The sequence below is a fragment of the Pseudorca crassidens genome, chromosome 4 (genome assembly GCF_039906515.1).
Source record: "Pseudorca crassidens isolate mPseCra1 chromosome 4, mPseCra1.hap1, whole genome shotgun sequence".
NCBI classification, from domain to species: Eukaryota; Metazoa; Chordata; class Mammalia; order Artiodactyla; family Delphinidae; genus Pseudorca; species Pseudorca crassidens.
The window spans coordinates 109,243,383-109,261,044 of NC_090299.1; the positions used below are offsets into that span (position 1 = coordinate 109,243,383).

The following is a 17,662-nucleotide window of genomic DNA, read 5'->3' on the forward strand; positions in this document are numbered from 1 at the left end:
ACAGCTGATAAGTGAAAGAGCAGAATTTCAAACCCTAGCAGCCAGAATCCAGGCTCTAAAATATCAATACTATACTCCATTTCTTGTTATGCTTCAGTTATTTGTGTTTTAAAGAATTTCTCAGTTTTGTCTAAGTTGTCAAATGTGTTGGCATAAATGCTCTAAGTTTGAATTGATATCCCCTCTTTCATTTCTAATACTGGTCACTTGTGTTCTCTCCTCAGTCCAGCTAGAGGTTTATCAACTGTATTGATCCTTCAAATAAACCAGCATTTGTCTGGGCCTTCCCTGGTGGCGCAGTGGTTAAGAATCCACCTGCCAATGCAGGGGACACAGGTTCAAGCCCTGCTTCAGGAAGATCCCACATACTGCAGAACAACTAAGCCCGTGCGCCACCACTACTGAGCCTGCACTCCACAACTACTGAAGCCCTTGCGCCTAGAGCCTGTGCTCTGCAACAAGAGAAGCCACCACAATGAGAAGCCCATGCAACGCAACAAAGAGTAGCCCCTGCTCACTGCAACTAGAGGAAGCCCATGCACAGCAACAAAGACCCAACACAGCCAAAAAAAAAAGAGAAAAAAACACAGCATTTGTCTTACTTGATTTTTCTATTTTTGCCCAATTTTTGTGTCATTGATTTCTGCTCTTTATTATTTCCTACCTTCTACTTAATTTTGAGTTTAATTTAATCTTTTTTATCTCAAGTGGAATTCTTAGATGTTGATTTTAGAATTTTTCTTTGTGTCTAATAATATCAGCATTATAAATTTCCCTCTAAGCACTGCTTTAACTGAATCCCACAAATTCTAATATTTTGTACTTTCATAATCATTCAACTAGAGAGATTTCCTAACTTCTCTTATAATTTCTTCTTTGTCCCATGGGTTGCTTAGAAATGTCTTCTTTAATTTCCAAATATTTGGAGATTTTACAGATATACTTCTCTCATTTAATTACATTATCATCAAAAACATACTCATTTTTAACCTATTGAGACATTTTACAGCCTAGCATATGGTTTCTCGGTGAATATTCTATGTGTGCTTAAAAAGAATATGTATTCTGCCACTGTTGGGTATAGTGTTTCATCTATGCCAATTAGGTCATGTTGATAGTGTTTTCAAATCTATATCCTTACCCATTGTTTATCTACTTATTTTATCAATTATTGAGAGAGGAGTATTAAAATCCCTAACTATAATTGTGTTTGTCTATTTCTCCTTTTAATCCTGTCAGTTTTTACTTCATATATTTTGAAGCTCTTGTTACTAAGTGCATAAACATTTAGGATTGTTATGTCTTCATAATGAATTCGCCTTTTATCATTATGAAATGTCCCTCTGTCTTTGATAATGGTCCTTGTCCTGAAGTTCAAATATAGCCTTAATATAGCTTTATTTTGATTAATATTTGCATGGTATATTTTATTTCACTCTTTTATATTTAAACTTTGTCCTTATATTTAGAGTGTATTTCTTTTAGACAACCTATATGTATCTTGTCCTCTTCCAGTATAACAATGTCTGCTTTTGAAGTGTTTAGTCCATTTATATTTAATGCAGTTGTTGATATTTTTGGATTATTTACATCAACCATCTTGCTATTTGTTTCCTATTAATCCCATCTCTTCTTTGTTCATTTTTTTCAGGTTTCCTGCTTTCTTTTAAATTGAGTATTTTTATTTATTTATTTTTTTGTGGTACGCGGGCGTCTCACTGTTGTGGCCTCTCCCGTTGCGGAGCACAGGCTCTGGACGCGCAGGCTCAGCGGCCATGGCTCACGGGCCCAGCCGCTCCGTGGCATGTGGGATCTTCCTGGACCGGGGCACGAACCTGTGTCCCCTGCACTGGCAGGCGGACTCTCAACCACTGCACCACCAGGGAAGCCCTAAATTGAGTATTTTTAGCATGTCATTTAATCTTCTCTTTTAGTTTATACCCACTTTTATTTATTTATTTATTTATTGCGGTATGCGGGCCTCTCACTGTTGTGGCCTCTCCCGTTGCGGAGCACAGGCTCCGGACGCGCAGGCTCAGCGGCCATGGCTCACGGGCCCAGCCGCTCCGCCGCATGTGGGATCTTCCCGGACCGGTGCACGAACTCGTGTCCCCTGAATCGGCAGGCGGACTCTCAACCACTGCGCCACCAGGGAAGCCCTATACTCACTTTTTAAATAATGATTGCTATAGGGTTTACAGTATGCATCTTTACCTTATCACAGTTTACCTTCAAATAAAATTGTGCTGCTGCATAGATAAAGTTAGACCTTATAACAGTGTGCTTCCATTCCCCCCTTGTCCTGTTAAAACTTTTACTTATACATGTTATTGATCCCAAATATATTGATATTACTTTTGTTTTAAATACTCAATTATTTTTGAAAAACTTTTAATGAAAAACTTTTACCCACATATTTACGATTTTCAATGATCTTTATTCTTTGGTGTAGAGCTGGTATTTTTTCCTCATAAACTAAAGAAATTCCTTTTCTATTTCTTGTAGTGTAGGCAATAATTACTTTCTAATAATTAGCTGTTGTTTATTTTAATCATTAGCTATTATAATGCAGGCAAGAATTATTTTCTAGTAATTAGCCTTTATTTGTCTAAAAAACCTTTGTTTCATCTGCATTTTAAAAGGTTATGTTTATTGCATATTAGAGTTCTAAGATAATATTTTCTTTCTTTCTATGCTCCTCTGTGTCTTAACATTATTTAACATTAAGCCTCTCTGGCTTAACATTATTTCTGATGTGAAATCAGTGGAAAATCTTACCTTTGTTCCCCTGAATGTAATGTGACTTTCTTTCTCTGGTTGTTTTAACACATGCACTTTATCACTGGTTTTCAGAAAATTGATTAAAATAAATCTTGATTTGGTTCTTTGTATTTATCCTGTTTGGGGTTTGCTAAGCTTATTGCATCTCTTGTTAAATATATATTTTTAAAATCAAATCTGGAATTTCAGCCGTTATTTCTTCAAATATCTCTTCCACACTCAATTTACATGTGTTAGATTGCTTGATATTTACCCACAGGTCACTGGGGCTCTATGTATGTATATATGTATGTATGTATGTATTTTCTCTCTCTTTTTCTTTCTGAGCTTCATTTTGAACTTTTTTTTTTTTTTTTGGCTATATCTTCAACTTCTTTTTTTTTCTTCTGTTGTGTGCAATCATCTGCTAAGCCCATCCAGTGAATTACGCATTTCTGAATTTTAGGTCTAGAAGTTACATTTGGTTCTTTCATTATAATTTTCCACATTTCTCATTGTGTTCATTGAGTTTTTCTTGAAACCCTTAAGCATAGTTACAATAGCTCTCTCAAAGTCCTTGTCTGCTAATTCCATCATTTCTGTCATTTATGTATCTGTTTCTACTTTTTTTTTTCCTGGCTAAGGATCATCTTTTCATGTTTTCCCACATGCCTGGTAATCTTTTTACCAGATTGTGGACACTGTGAGTGTCCTATTGTTGAGTGTCTGGATTTTTGTTGTTTTCCCTTGGAAGGTGCTGGCTGAGCTCTTTTCTTGTAAGCAGTTAATTTAGTTGGGGATCAGCTTGGTCTTTTGAGGTTTATTTTCAAGTATTTCTTGGGAGGGTCTAAAGTATCCTTTATTTTAGGACGACTTTAGCCTTACTCCTAAGGTGTGGCATTTCTGGAGCCTACTGAATTCTGGCTAATTGGAAGTAGAATGTCTCTCAACCCTCTGCAAGCTCTAGTTATTGTTCAGTTTGCAAGCTTGGTAGTTTTTCTTTCTCTGGTAATAGTTCTATGTGCCCAGCTTATGGAGTCTCACCTTACACATATACAGCCTAATATTTGGCCAAAGACTTAAGGGGATCCTATGAACACTTATACAACCCTTTTTCTGTAAACCTTCTTTTGGTTTGGGAACTTGCCCCACAAATTCCAGTTGCCTCAACTGCCACAAACTCTGATCTATATCTGTCTCCTCATTTCAGTGAGGCTGCCATGTTCTGCTTGCAACTTCTCTCCCTACTATAGAAAGCCTGGGAAATTAGAGGACTCACCAAATTCGTATTCTTTCTCTCAGGAATCAAAGTTCTGTGTACCTGTTGTTCCAAGTCTGAAGACTGTTGTTTTATATATTTTGTCCAGTTTTCTAGTTACATATTTATTTCAGGGAGGCTAACCAGCTACCAGTTATGCTATTGTGACCACAGCAGAAGTCAAACTTAGGTTTTATGAAAATAACATTTACTGAGACTCACTCTCCATTAGATATCATGTTAGAATCTTTATCTGCATTGTTTTATTTAATCTTCACTAAACCCCATAAAGTAGGTAAATTTTTTTCTTATTACAGACATAAAACTGAGGCTTAGGAAGGCAAAGAAACTTGCCCCAGGTCATGTAGCCAGTAAGTTACGAACCAGTACTAAGACCTGTCGGACTCTCCGCCCTTCTTTTAAAAGTCTCTCCTCCCTTTTAATATTGAATTATTACTTTTGCTGATTATAAAAGTATTACAGGCTTATTAAATGGATGTTTGAAAATATAAAGAAATATAAAAGGAAAAATCTACAGTTTCTATATTTGCACCATCCAGTGACAGCCACTGTTAACATTACATAAATATATTTTCAATATATAAAATGAACAGAAATGTTAGTTTTATTTTTACAAAACTAGAATCCTACAGAATCCTACCATACATCAATACGTACTGCTTGATAAATTGCCTTTTCCATTTAATAATACCTTATAAGCATTTTCCATTAGATGTAAACATTCTTTGAGAACAAGAGTTTTTACTTTCTATTATCACAAATTTCAACTGTAATCCAAGGTATAGAGAATACCATAATTAACCCTCATGTGCATGCAACCCTCACTTAACTGTAAAATTATTACCATTTTTCAATCTTTGAATATAATTTTTAATGGCTCATATTCTAACACATAGATGTAGCATTGTTAATTTAACCAATTCTGTTGTTGAACATTTGTGTTGTTTCTCATTATTGTAAATAACACTGCAAAGATCTTTCTGAATAAGTCTTTGTGCAAATATAAGATTACTTCCTCAGGATAAATTCCTGAAAATAAAATTATTTGATTAAAGACAATGAACATTTCAAGGCTTTTGAAACATGTTCCCAAAATGCATACTAGAAAGTTTGTATTAATTGACCTTACTTCCTCCCAATAACAGTTTCTGAGTGCTATTTCACCACATTCTCAAATAACTAAATATTACTCTTTAAACATGTATTTGACTGTTGGACAGGTTGATTGACATGCTGTTATCGCTCTACAATCACCAATCCCCATCCTTCAAATTAGCTACAGAGAGACTGGCTCTCATATCAGTCAGAATTTACTCAGAGCAAAACATCAAAATGAGACTAGAGAACAATCACCATTGTTTGTTCCACGTATTTTTCCTATAAAAAAATACACCCTGCCTGGGACTTCCTTGGCGGTGCAGTGGTTAAGAATCCACCTGCCAATGCTGGGGACACGGGTTCGAGCCCTGGCCCGGGAAGATCCCACATGCCGCGGAGCAACTAAGCCCATGCGCCACCACTATTGAGCCAGCGCTGTAGAGCCTGCGAGCCACAATTACTGAGCCCGTGTGCCACAACTACTGAAGCCTGTGCGCCCTAGAGCCCGTGCTCCGCAACAAGAGAAGCCACTGCAATGAGAAACCCACGCACCGCAATGAAGAGTAGCCCCTGCTCCCCCCAACTAGAGAAAGCCCGCTCGCAGGAGCAAAGACCCAATGCAGCCAAAAATAAAATAAATAAATTTATTTTAAAAAAAAACAACACCCTGTCTTTGCACTCGGAGGAGGCCAGTCGGCCGCAGCCGTGGCGTCCAGCCGGAATGGCATGATCCTGAAGCCCCACTCCCACAAGGGCCGTCAGGGGCGCGGGGCCACGTGGTTCAACCAGCCGGCCGGCAAAATCCGCAGACGCAAGGGCCGGCAGGCCAAGGCGCGCCTCATCGCCCCGCGCCCCACGTCTGGCCTCCTCCAGCCGGTGGTGAGATGCCCCACGGTCAGGTACCACACCAAGGTGGGCGCCGGCAGGGGCTTCAGCCTGGAGGAGCTGAGGGTGGCTGGCATCCACAAGAAGGTGCCCCGGACCATTGGGATCTCAGTGGACCCGAGGCGGCGGAACAAGCGCACGGAGTCCCTGCCCACCAACGTGCAGCGGCACAAGGAGTACCGCTCCAAGTTCATCCTCTTCCCCAGGATGCCCACGGCCCTCAAGAAGGGAGACAGCACTGCTGAAGAGCTCAGATTGGCCACCCAGCTGACGGGACCAGTCATGCCCATACGAAACGTCTATAAGAAGGAGAAAGCCAGAGTCATCACAGAGGAGGAGAAGAACTTCAAGGTGGTCGCCAGGCTCCGCATGGCCCACGCCATTGCCTGGCTCTTTGGCATCCCAGCAAAAAGGGCCAAGGAGGCTGCAGAACAGGATGTTGAAAAGAAAAAATAAAGTGCTCTTGGCAAATTGTGATTTAAAAAACAAAAAAAACACCCTACTTATCCCATATATGTGGTCGTGGTGCCTAACATTTGTACCCACTTAGAAAGGCAAGAATTCCTTATTTTAGCAGCAATGGAGGACAGATGATGGTCCTGGTAAAAGTGGCACCAGCCACCTGTCTGGGACTAGACCAAAGCTAACACTGGCTAACACTGTGCTCAGCCTTGCATGTGCCTTCCTGTTCTCTCCGCTTGCATCCAGACTTACAAATCAAATCTCCAGAAGTTGGCTCCAACACAGTTTACAAACATGTTTCAATGGGCAGAGAGAAGTTCAGGACACAAGGATGGCTTATGTGAGAGAACCATTCTGTGAGAACTGAGATCCCCTCAAATCACTTCCCCCCCCTCCTCTCTGGCCTTGGCACTCAAGCAGAAGATCTGAAAAGATGCCAGGATAGTCCCAGCATTGGAAACTGGCTCTGGACAATAAAGGGACGGGAAAAGCTACAGAAACTAGTCTAAAATATGCAGCTAGGCCATGTGAATTTCAATACAGAAACTTACATTCTCATTAGAGAGTAAGCTTCATAAGACTGAATTTTGTCTTTTTGGTTCAGAAATTTATCCCAAAGGTAAGAAATAATGCCTGACACATTGTAGGCACTCAATAAATGTTTGTTGAGTGGATTCATTAAATGTGGATTCATTAAATGGAAAGAAAGAATTGGGAAAACCATATTCAACAATTATGTATTAAACACTTTATATATTGAGACAGGAAGGGGGCAGGGCACATTTAAAAGAATGACAGAGCCACTGAGGACACAACATAAACTGGTTAGAACCAACCAGTCCAAGATGGTGGACAAGTCAACTTCCATTAGACCTTGAGCCTCTTTTATGCTCATTGTGATACATCAGCAGGCTAAATGACACACCCACAGGCACCATGACAGTTCTGAGGCTGACCATAAAAGGCCAAAAAGTGGGAAGTGACCCAATTCCTGGACATCTCCGCCCCTTCCCTGAAATAGTTGGAATAATCTTCCCACTCATTAGCCTATGAAATTACCCAGCCCATAAAAACTAACCACCCCGTATCTCAGGGCCACTCTCACTTTCTGAGATGGCCCATACTCCGTCTGTGGAGTGTGTATCTCCTTGAATAAATCTGCTTTCACTCTACTTCGGCTCGCTCTTGAATCCCTTCCTGTATGAAGCCAAGAGCCCTCACCTGGCAGCCATCCCAGGGACTCGCTTGAGACCTGGGACGTGACCATCCTCTCGCACCCCACTCTTCCTGCACCAATATCACTGAGTTAGGAGCTAAGCAGAAACTCAAGGAAGGATTAAAAAAGAAACTTTCCTTCTGGAGAAGCTGACATACACAAAATAAAAAGCTGAACCCTCAGGAACGGCACAGACAGCAAGTATTCTTGGAGTTCAGAGGAGGGAGGAAGACTTCTTTCTTAAATGATGGGGGAAGGCTATAGAAAGGAGGTCAATTTGGGGCCGGGTCTTGAAGGATGGTGTATTAGTTTCCTAGAGCTGCTGTAACAAATTACCACAAACTGGGAGACTTGGAACAACAGAAAATTAATTTCTCTCACAGTTCTGGACTCCAGAACTCTGAAAGAGGATCCTTCCTTGTCCCTTCCTGGTGCTGGTGGCTGTGGCAGCTAACTTCAATCTCTGTCTCTGTCTTTCCATGGCCTTCTCCCCTATGTTACTCTGTGTCTTTTTCTGTCTTTTGTAAGGACACTCTCATTGGATTTAGGGCCCACCCTAATCCAGTATGATCTCATTTCAAGCCTTATCTTAATTACGTCTGCAAAGACCCCATTTCCAAATAAGGTCACCTCCCGAGGTTCCATAACCCGAATTTTTGAGTGACACTATTCAACCCACTACAAATGAGTAGAACAATAGTCATGACAGGAACTTCCCTGACGGTCGAATGGTTAAGATTCTGCACTTCCAATGCAGGAGGCATGGGTTTGATCCCTGGTCGGGGAACTAAGATCCCGCAAGCTGCATGCCACGGCCAGGAAAATAATAATAATAATAATAACGACAGAAACCCTCCTCCCAAACTCAGAGGGTGTTTGAGACCAGGTTTCCCCAAAACCAATATGCAGCCAAAGACGCAAAACTTTCCAAAGCCAGGCTACAGAGCAGCCCTAATGAATACACAAGAAAATAGAAAACTTCAAATTGTAGGGTTCCCAATAGACATGCAATCTTCTGAACTGAACTTCCAAAAACTTAAAACAATTTAAAATGCACATGTAATGCATAAAATTGTAACTGAGCAGGACCCCATGGGGCCTTCCCAGAACAGACTCCCCTGACCCCCATGTCCTCCGCCTGCCTCTTGTCTATAGAAAAACTGTAGCCTCCTAGGCCTTCCCTGAGTTCCAAAGAGTAAATTTAATCAGAGGAGTGAGAAAATGCAGAAAGAATGAAAAACAATCAAGCAAGACAAAATAATAATAGTTTAGCCATTAAACAAAGTCAAGGACCTTTAGTTCCTCCTCAAGGGCTACAGATAATCTTCTGAGCCACGTCCTTTCAGCTGTTTTGCAGATACCGAAACCCCCACCAGGTGGAAGAAATTAACTGTATGCTGCCCACAAGCCTGTAGACCCCAGGCTGGTTGGAACCAGAAGGTTGATGATGTTGACTCCTGATGACGTCACCACCAACCAATCAAAAGAATATCCAGGAGCTGATCACACACCTCACAACCGCCTCCCTCAACTTGTCTTTAAAGACCTTTCCCTGAAAGCGCTGGGGAGTGCCAGTCTTTTAAGCATTAGCTGCCCTGGACTCCTTGCTTGATGCCCTGCAATAAACACTTCACTTCCCTTCATCACAACCGGTGTCTTGGCTTTACTGCGTGCAGGCAAGCGGACCCAAGTTTGGTTCGGTAACAAAATGAGAAATTTTGCTTCGAAATGATACGTGAGCTTGAAATGAGCTACTTACTATTTAGAAAGATCAAACAATTAAAAGCATGAAGCCTGGGTTAGATTCCTGATTTCTCAATTTACTTACCCTGCAATTTGAGGCCCGTTACTGCCCTTCTCCAGGTCTCGTTTTCCTCCTCAGTAAATTAGGGATAATAATATTACCTGTCTTCCGGGGTTGTGCAAAAAAACCCCTCAGTTTTCCTCTTGTGTTCTCCTTTAGTCTCACACTACTGCCACACTCAGAACACTTCTGATACCAGAGGTGTGTGGGTTTTTTCCCACACCAAGTAATTCTCTGTGACACCAGCTGTGTGTGTCTTACAATTTAACTCAGTTCTGATACTGTCTGCCTGGAGATAGCATCAAATCCCACAGGTTAAGGGCTCAGTCCTACAAGACTGTTCCCACTCCACTTCAGATGCCAATCACAAGTCCAGGTTTTCACCTGTCCTCCTGACTGATGAGCTATACACGACCCTTTCCTTCCTCAGAATCAATTAATTTGCTACAGCAGCTCAGAGGACTCAGGAAAACAGTTCACTTACCGTTTACCAGTATATTATAAAAAGATATAATAAAGGATACAGATGAACATCCAGTTGGAAGAGATGCATAGGGCAAGCTATGTGGCTTCCATGCCCTCTCCGGGTGTGCCCTTCCCCCAGCACCGTCATGTGTTCACCAACCTGGAAGCTCTCAGAACCCCGTCCTTTGGGGATTTTTATGGCGGCTTCATCACATAGGCATGATTGATCACCAGCCCATTTCCAGCCCCTCTTCCTTCTCTGGAGAAGGGAGGGTGGTGCTGAAAATTCCAAGCTTCTAATCATGGTTTGATCTTGCTGGTGACCAGCCCCCATGCAGGAGCCCACCCAGAGTCACCTGACTAAAAGAAAAGACACGGCTATCACCCAGGAAACTCCAAGGGATTTAGGAACCGTGGTTAAAGACCCTATGTTAGAACGAAAGATACTCCTAGTGCTCTTACCACTTAGGAGATGTCAGTGGTTTTAGGAGCTCTGTGCCAGGAACCACAGACAGAGACCAGTATATATATTTTCTAACATCTCACAGGTCAGAATAAAGACGAAAAGAGATAATGCATGCAGAGTGCCTTGCCTAGGACCTGGCATGTGGAAACTGCTCAATAAATGTCAACTCATTGTTTTAGGAGGCTGTTAACAGTGGAGAATGAATTTGTTGAGGGGATGGAGAGCGTTATGAAGCTAAAGCCTAAGAGGGTATTATAAGACCCAAGCAAGAGATTGTTTACATTTTTAAAAATTAATTAATTGATCTATTTTATTTTTGGCTGCGTTGGGTCTTCGTTGCTGCGCGTGGACTTTCTCTAGTTGTGGCGAGCGGGGGGCGACTCTTCGTTGAGGCGCACGGTCTTCTCATTGCAGTGGCTTCTCCTGTTGCGGAGCGCGGGCTGTAGTCGCGCAGGCTCAGTAGTTGTGGCTCGCGGGCTCTAGAGCGCAGGCTCAGTAGTTGTGCACGGACTTAGTTGCTCCGTGGCACAAGTAAGGGATCTTCCTGGACCAGGGCTCGAACCCGTGTGCCCCGCATTGGCAGGCGGATTCTTTAGCACTGTGCCACCGGGGAAGTCCCAAGATTGTTTACGTTTAAGAAGAAAAAATAATTTACATTTTCCAAGGCCTGGCCTATATTCCTACTAACTGCAATAGCTAGAGTGGCAGTTTTCAGAATGTAGAATCGTTTGGGGACATCTGGGAATCCCCCAAACTCTTTGAGGGAGTCATTGAAGCCTTTTTCACTCTCGTGCCCTCATGAGGGTGCTATGGCATTTCCTAGAGGCTTCCTGACATGTGATGTCACACCTGACAGAAGCAGATATGAGAATCCAGCTGTCTATCTTTTTTTGTTTTTTGGCCTCGCCAAGCAGCTTGTGGGATCTTAGTTCCCAGACCAGGAACCAAACCCGGACCCCCAGCAGTGGAAGCACAGAGTCCTAACCACTGGACCACCAGGGAATTCCCCCAGCTGTCTTTTATTAAGCCAGACATTAACGATACTTGCAAAAAAATGTAAAACAATGACACTTCTATCGCTGAATTTTTTGGAAAAATATTTGTCAACATATACATTTATTATTGTTATTTTAAAGAGAATAAAGAAATTAAAACGTTAAAGATTTCTGCTTTAAATCCAGGTACAGTAAATTTCAATAGATATAATCCAGGTAAACAACAGCACTTGAATTCTCAATAATTTTTTAATAGTGCAAAGAGTCCTAAAACCAAAAAGTTGGAGAACCTGTGGTCTAGAGGAGCACGTGATATGCCTCAGGGCCAAATAGTTTGGCATCGTACCAGGTAATCACTGCATAGAAGTGGGCTCTACATTCACTTTCAGAGATTATGACATCATCGGCATAACTTTTAGGAGTTTTATGGGGAAAGCAATGTGGAATCCAAGTTTCCATAATATATCCATTTCATTTGCTTCTGAGCAATTGTTCCGATTAGGGCAGAGCTCCATTCGTTGCAAAAATCAGCTGTCCACTCAGGACAAAGGGGAACACGAAGTTCACCACTGAAAACTCAGACTGTGACATCTATTTGTGTTCTAGCTCCCAGCTTAAAGTCCCCTCGTTTCACATCCTTTCTTACTTCGTTCATCTTGGAATTGCCAATTTTATTTGCAATAAATTGAAAACTACTCAAGCCTTTCCTCAGAAGTTAGATCACACCTTTGTTTTTTGTTGTCCTTGCTATGTTTCCAGAACTCCTGACATTTCTTTCCATGATATAAAGGGTCATATTTTATACCATGTGACCCCATCCTAACTGGCCACAGCAGACTGAACTGGAATTGGATACTTAATCCAGAAATAGCCAGTTGTGGCTTATCTATGATGTGTGTTCTCTGCTAGTCTGGCTTCCCTGTCCTATATTTTTAAAATCACCTAGGAGCATGCTCAGGCTTCTCTGATTAAAAAACAAAACAAAACAACACAACACAAGGAGCTGGTTAAAAAGACAGATTCTCAGGCCTTTGTCTTGGAGATTCTGATTCAAGAGTTGGGATGGGGCCTGTGAACGAATTTGTTTAACGAGGTTCCACGTGTGTCTTATCAGGGCACTTTGCAGAACAAGTGCCTGTTGTATAAAGGCATTGGGAAGTCCCAGGTATGGAATAGAGCAGGGATTTTCAGTCTTCAGTGACCATACCAGCTACTTGGATCTGCCGCAGAGATGTTGACTAAGTAGATCTGGCCCGGGGCCCAGGAATGACCATTTTACTCCTTCACGTGTCTGATGTGAACGCTCAAGTTTGAAAATGGCCAAGAGTGAGATCATTTCATCAGATTATTTTGCTTCTGCAATTCCCTACCATGAAAGAATGAAATTTTTTTTTGAATGAAAGGTAAATAATGGAGTGAGGACAATTTTGGAACAGACTCCCCTATCCCTGCTCCAGGGGAAGGTTGAGCAGGATGAAGGGTCCAGGGGAATTTAAGCACAGTTCTGGGATATTTAGAGCCTGAGCCTGGGGTAGGGGCGAGGCAGGAGGGGCACAGAGAATCTCCATTCCTTCCCTCCTTCGTGGCCGCTGCTCCATCCAAACTCTACCAAACACCAGCACTGACACTGACACTGAACATGTGCCTGACAATTAGAGCTGGTTGGAACAGTCACGCAACGTTGTAAATGCCTTTGTAAACTGCAACACAGACTGTCTTGGTGAAGATAACAAATTACACCCTGAAGCTTCCCATCCCTGGAATCTCATTAGTAGCAGCACGCAGGCCACCCAGCCAGAAATCAGGATGCTGGTTCTCAGAGAAGTACTTATCTTTACTATCAGACGATCACATTCACTTATTTTCTGAGAAGGTCCAATGACACTTTGCTTCTTCTCCTTCCTGGAAAGAACTTAATCACTTGCACCAGCTTGATTTGGTGCAATAGGTATGTGTTTCTCCTACTGGAAAAGTATTCTCTGGTCACCTCTCAGGATTCACAATGAATCTCTACCTCTTGGTTTCTCTTAGTCCCAGTCACTTCCTCTTGGATGTGGACCCAGAAGCTCCGAGAGACAAGCTTTATTTTTCTCGGTAGCAATCTATCCCCATCTATCAAACTGTATATTGGCCTATTTATTTTGTTTTCTTCCTTCCTCCATTAGAACGTAGGTTCCATATGAGGGCATAGTTTTGGTCTGTTTTGTTCTCTGGGCCTAAAACAGTGCCTGGTTCTTAGTAGACCTTTAGTAAGTATTTGTTGAAGGGATAAATAAACGGGTTTTATTTCTGTCCAGATGGGTGAAGGGAAGGTAGAATGGCTGAAGTTTTGCTGAGCCAAAAGGAAAGGAGAGAGTGGTGGGTTCTAGGGTCCAGGGTTAGACACAGAATATTATTTAAGGAAACGATATACCATGGCAAAGACACAATCAGAGCTGAATTTAATGTAGAGGAGCTTCAAGGCCCTCATCCTGGACAAACACAAAGCACTAAGACCAAAGGGGCCACTGGACAGGAACTAAGGATGGGATCACGGAGCCCAGAGATTGGACGTAATGTCAGCAGGTGAGCAGAGGGAAAGGGTGAGGCAGGTGCATCAGCAGGGTTACACCTGAACCAAATTCTGCTTCCAACTGCTTTCCCCTTGTAAGAGTAGGGCTTTAAAAACTGATTTTTAAAAAAATAAATTTATTTTTGGCTGTGTTGGGTCTTCGTTGCTGCACGCGGGCTTTCTCTACTTGCGGTGAGTGGGGGCTACTCTTCATTGCGGTGCGTGGGCTTCTTAATGCGGTGGCTTCTCTTGTTGTGGAGCATGGGCTCTAGGTACGCGAGCTTCAGTAGTTGTGGCACGTGGGCTCAGTAGTTGTGGCGCACGGGCTTAGTTGCTCCACGGCATGTGGGATCTTCCCGGACCAGGGCTCAAACCCGTGTCCCCTGCATCGACAGGCGGACTCTCAACCACTGAGCCACCAGGGAAGCCCGAGAAATGCGTTTATAAGGAAGGGAAGTAGTCACAAAAGGGGAAGGGGGTGATGTAACAGCAGGGGGCAGAAGCAGGTCAACCCAGGTAAAGGGACTTCAATTATGTCGAAGGAAAAAGTCAGTCTTTATTCCTGAATGTGTTCATTAACATTTTCCTACAGTATTCTTTCTAGTCAGAATCAGTTAACTCTCCTTTTTACAGATAATACAATAGCAACTTTAAAGATATTTACATTGATAAAGTTTTACTATGTCATTATAACAACATAGTGTGGTGAGGAGAAGCAAATTCTTCGATATCAGCCTCAACCAATTTTATTGCATGTTCTGCTACTTGCTAAGGGTGTAACTTTGGGCAGATGATTTGTCCTTTCTTTGCTTTAGTCTCTTCATCTATAAGATGGGAATGGTATAAGAGCGATTGCCTCCTAACGTTATTGTGAGAATTAAATGAATTAATATGTGTAAACACTTAGAACGTGTTAGCTATTATTATTATTACAATGTGGCATGCTAAGCCATATGCATTGCTTATGTCATAGAAATGAACATGGATCATTAAATTATACTGACATTTATTGGCCTTGGAGTGTCCACTGCAAGAGTTAATGAACTTTGGGCTCCGTCTTGCACTGGGTCTGACTAGGCCCCAGGCTCCATGCCTCTCCATTGTTGGGAGGAGACTAGACCTCAGATCTTTGTACTTTGGGATTATTTGAACCTGAAACTGCAACAAAGGGAGGGCAGTTTATTTGGGGAGGTTTTACTCATGTTGCCAGGGAAAGTGATTGCTTTTCCAACCTTCTATCCCACCCAGTCCAGAGTCACTACTGTTCAGCAGACTTTTAAAGACACCAGTGGATACTCTCAGAAGCATCTAAAACACTTAAACCAGGGCCTGAGACTTTCTGTGCTGCCCCTCTTGTAATCTACACAGATTCTTCCTACAGGACTTGTGAAATGTTGCAGCTCTATATTAATAAGTGGAATGTCTGTACCTTATCCACACCTTGAAAGAGAAGGGCCTGTGATCCAAGCATCAATGCCCAGCTGAGGTGGTCATACTGGAAGCCAACAGAAATGCATTCTCAGTTATTCAAGGGCCCAGAAAATCTACCACCTTTATACCATTTCTGTAAAAACTACTCCAAGGCACACTCAGCAAACTGAGGAATAAAGTAAACTTAATAACGAAAAAATTGGGGCATAAAAAGTGCTAGTGATGAACACTGAGACCAGTGAATTAAGGCCAAACAAGTGTCATACTAGGTCAAAAGGGACCTAGTGCACTAATTATCTGGGCTATTTGTGCAATGATTCACACTTTATGGGTTGAAAGGAAGAAAGTAATAGTGATCCTTGGCAACTTAGCTCAGCAGCCATAGACTTCTGGGAAAATTTCCTAGTCCACTTTGTAAGTAAGTTTCATCTGCAATTGACAATACACTCATCAGGAATTTTAAGAAGCCAAATAATTCCTTACTGACATTTACTAAGCTGGAACTAATCGTGCATCAATTCTAAATAAAATGTTACTTTTATTTTATAGCTTTGGGTCAGATTATCCACCTTTCCCCTCTGTCTCTAAAACTAATACACATGATGGAGAATAAGTTATACCAAAAGAACTTTGTGATTCCCACTCCCTAACCTTTGGCGAGACCAAATGACATAATGGAACTAGCAAGTCCGTCAGGCCAGGGAATCAGTACTGAGTCTACAAATTATTAGCTGTGTAACCTTAGACAAATCACTTTACTGCTCTTTGCTTCAAAAATTCTTGATTTATTCCTCATTCTACTGCAAAGGGAGACAAAGGAGCTTTCCCAATTCCCTGGACTCTAGGGTGAGAGAGACAATTCTCAATAATCAATACTGGGACTTCCCTGGCTGTCTAGTGGTTAAGATTCTGTGCTTCCAGTGCGAGGGGCATGGGTTTGATCCCTGGTCGGGGAACTAAGATCCCATATGCCACACAGTGCGGCCAAAAAATAAAATAAAAAAAATATTTATATTAAAAAATCAATACTATCTACAATGATAAATTGTTTGAACAATCAAAAATAATGAGATGGATTCACACACCAGGAAAGGTTAAAGAACAAGGATTGACATGAGATAGAATGTAGAGAACTTAAATCCTCCCTAACAATGGGCACAGCAATTACACTCGTGTGTGTGTGTGTGTGTGTGTGTGTGTGTGTGTGTGTGTGTGTGTGTGTGTGTAATTTGATCTTTACAATTTTCGGGGGAATTATTATCTTCTTTCTCCAAATGGAGAAATGGAGGTTCAGAGAAATTAAGTGATTTGCTCAAAATTAAACAGCAAGATAGAAGTGGAGAGGCAGTGACAACAGTGGGAATGGTGGAGTAAGGACCTCTGAAAAGCTGCTCTTCCGGGCAAAGAACGTGAACACTGGCAAAAATTGTCAAGATAACTTTTACAGAACTCCAGAAATTAACCAAAGGGGACCATTTATTTATAAAAAATGGCTGAATCTTAGTAAGCACAGTGAGCTTTGTGGCATTTTCACTTGCCCTATTCCTACGCCTTCTCCCCAGCTCCACAGCAGCCTTGAAATAAACGGCACCGCATTCACAGTGAAAACCCGCAGTCTGGCAGCCACTGGAAGGGGAAGAAAGGGGTTGGAACTCCCCAGAACACCATTCTCAGAGAATTGTCATTATTTGACATGTCAGGCCATTCCCTGGAAAACTCTGTTCTAAGGCCTTGTCTTTATTTGACCTGACTCAGAACAGCTTTTTCCGCAGGAACATTTGTCAAAAGCAATCAAGAGCAATTGTTTAATATCACAACTGCCTGAGGCAGTGATAACAATTGAGACAAACAAGAAACTGACCACAAAATTTAGAAGGAAAAGCTGGGGAGTAAGATATTCATAGGAGGCTGTGAAAAGGTCCAACATATTTCTAGAAATCTAGAAGGATGCAAATGGTAAGGCTGGGCGAATGTTCCAGGAAAGATCTAAATAAATTGTGAGACATCTTGTGTTCATGGATTGGAAATTTTAATATTGTTAAGATGGCAATACTCTTCAAATTGATCAATAGATTCAATGCAATCCTATCAAAATCCCACGTGCCTTTTTTGCAGAAATTGACCAGTTGATCCTAAAATTCATATGGAAATTTGAGGGACCCAGAATAGCCAAAACATTCTTTTTTTTTTTTAATTTTTTAAAATTTATTTTATTTATTTTTGGCTGTGTTGGGTCTTCATTGTTGCACG

At 41.7% G+C, this 17,662-nt stretch overlaps 1 pseudogene; it reads left to right on the forward strand.

Moving 5' to 3' along the window:
- The first annotated feature begins 5,820 nt into the window (after window positions 1–5,820).
- LOC137223210 (large ribosomal subunit protein eL13 pseudogene) lies at window positions 5,821–6,479 on the forward strand (annotated as a pseudogene).
- The last annotated feature ends 11,183 nt before the right edge of the window (window positions 6,480–17,662 follow it).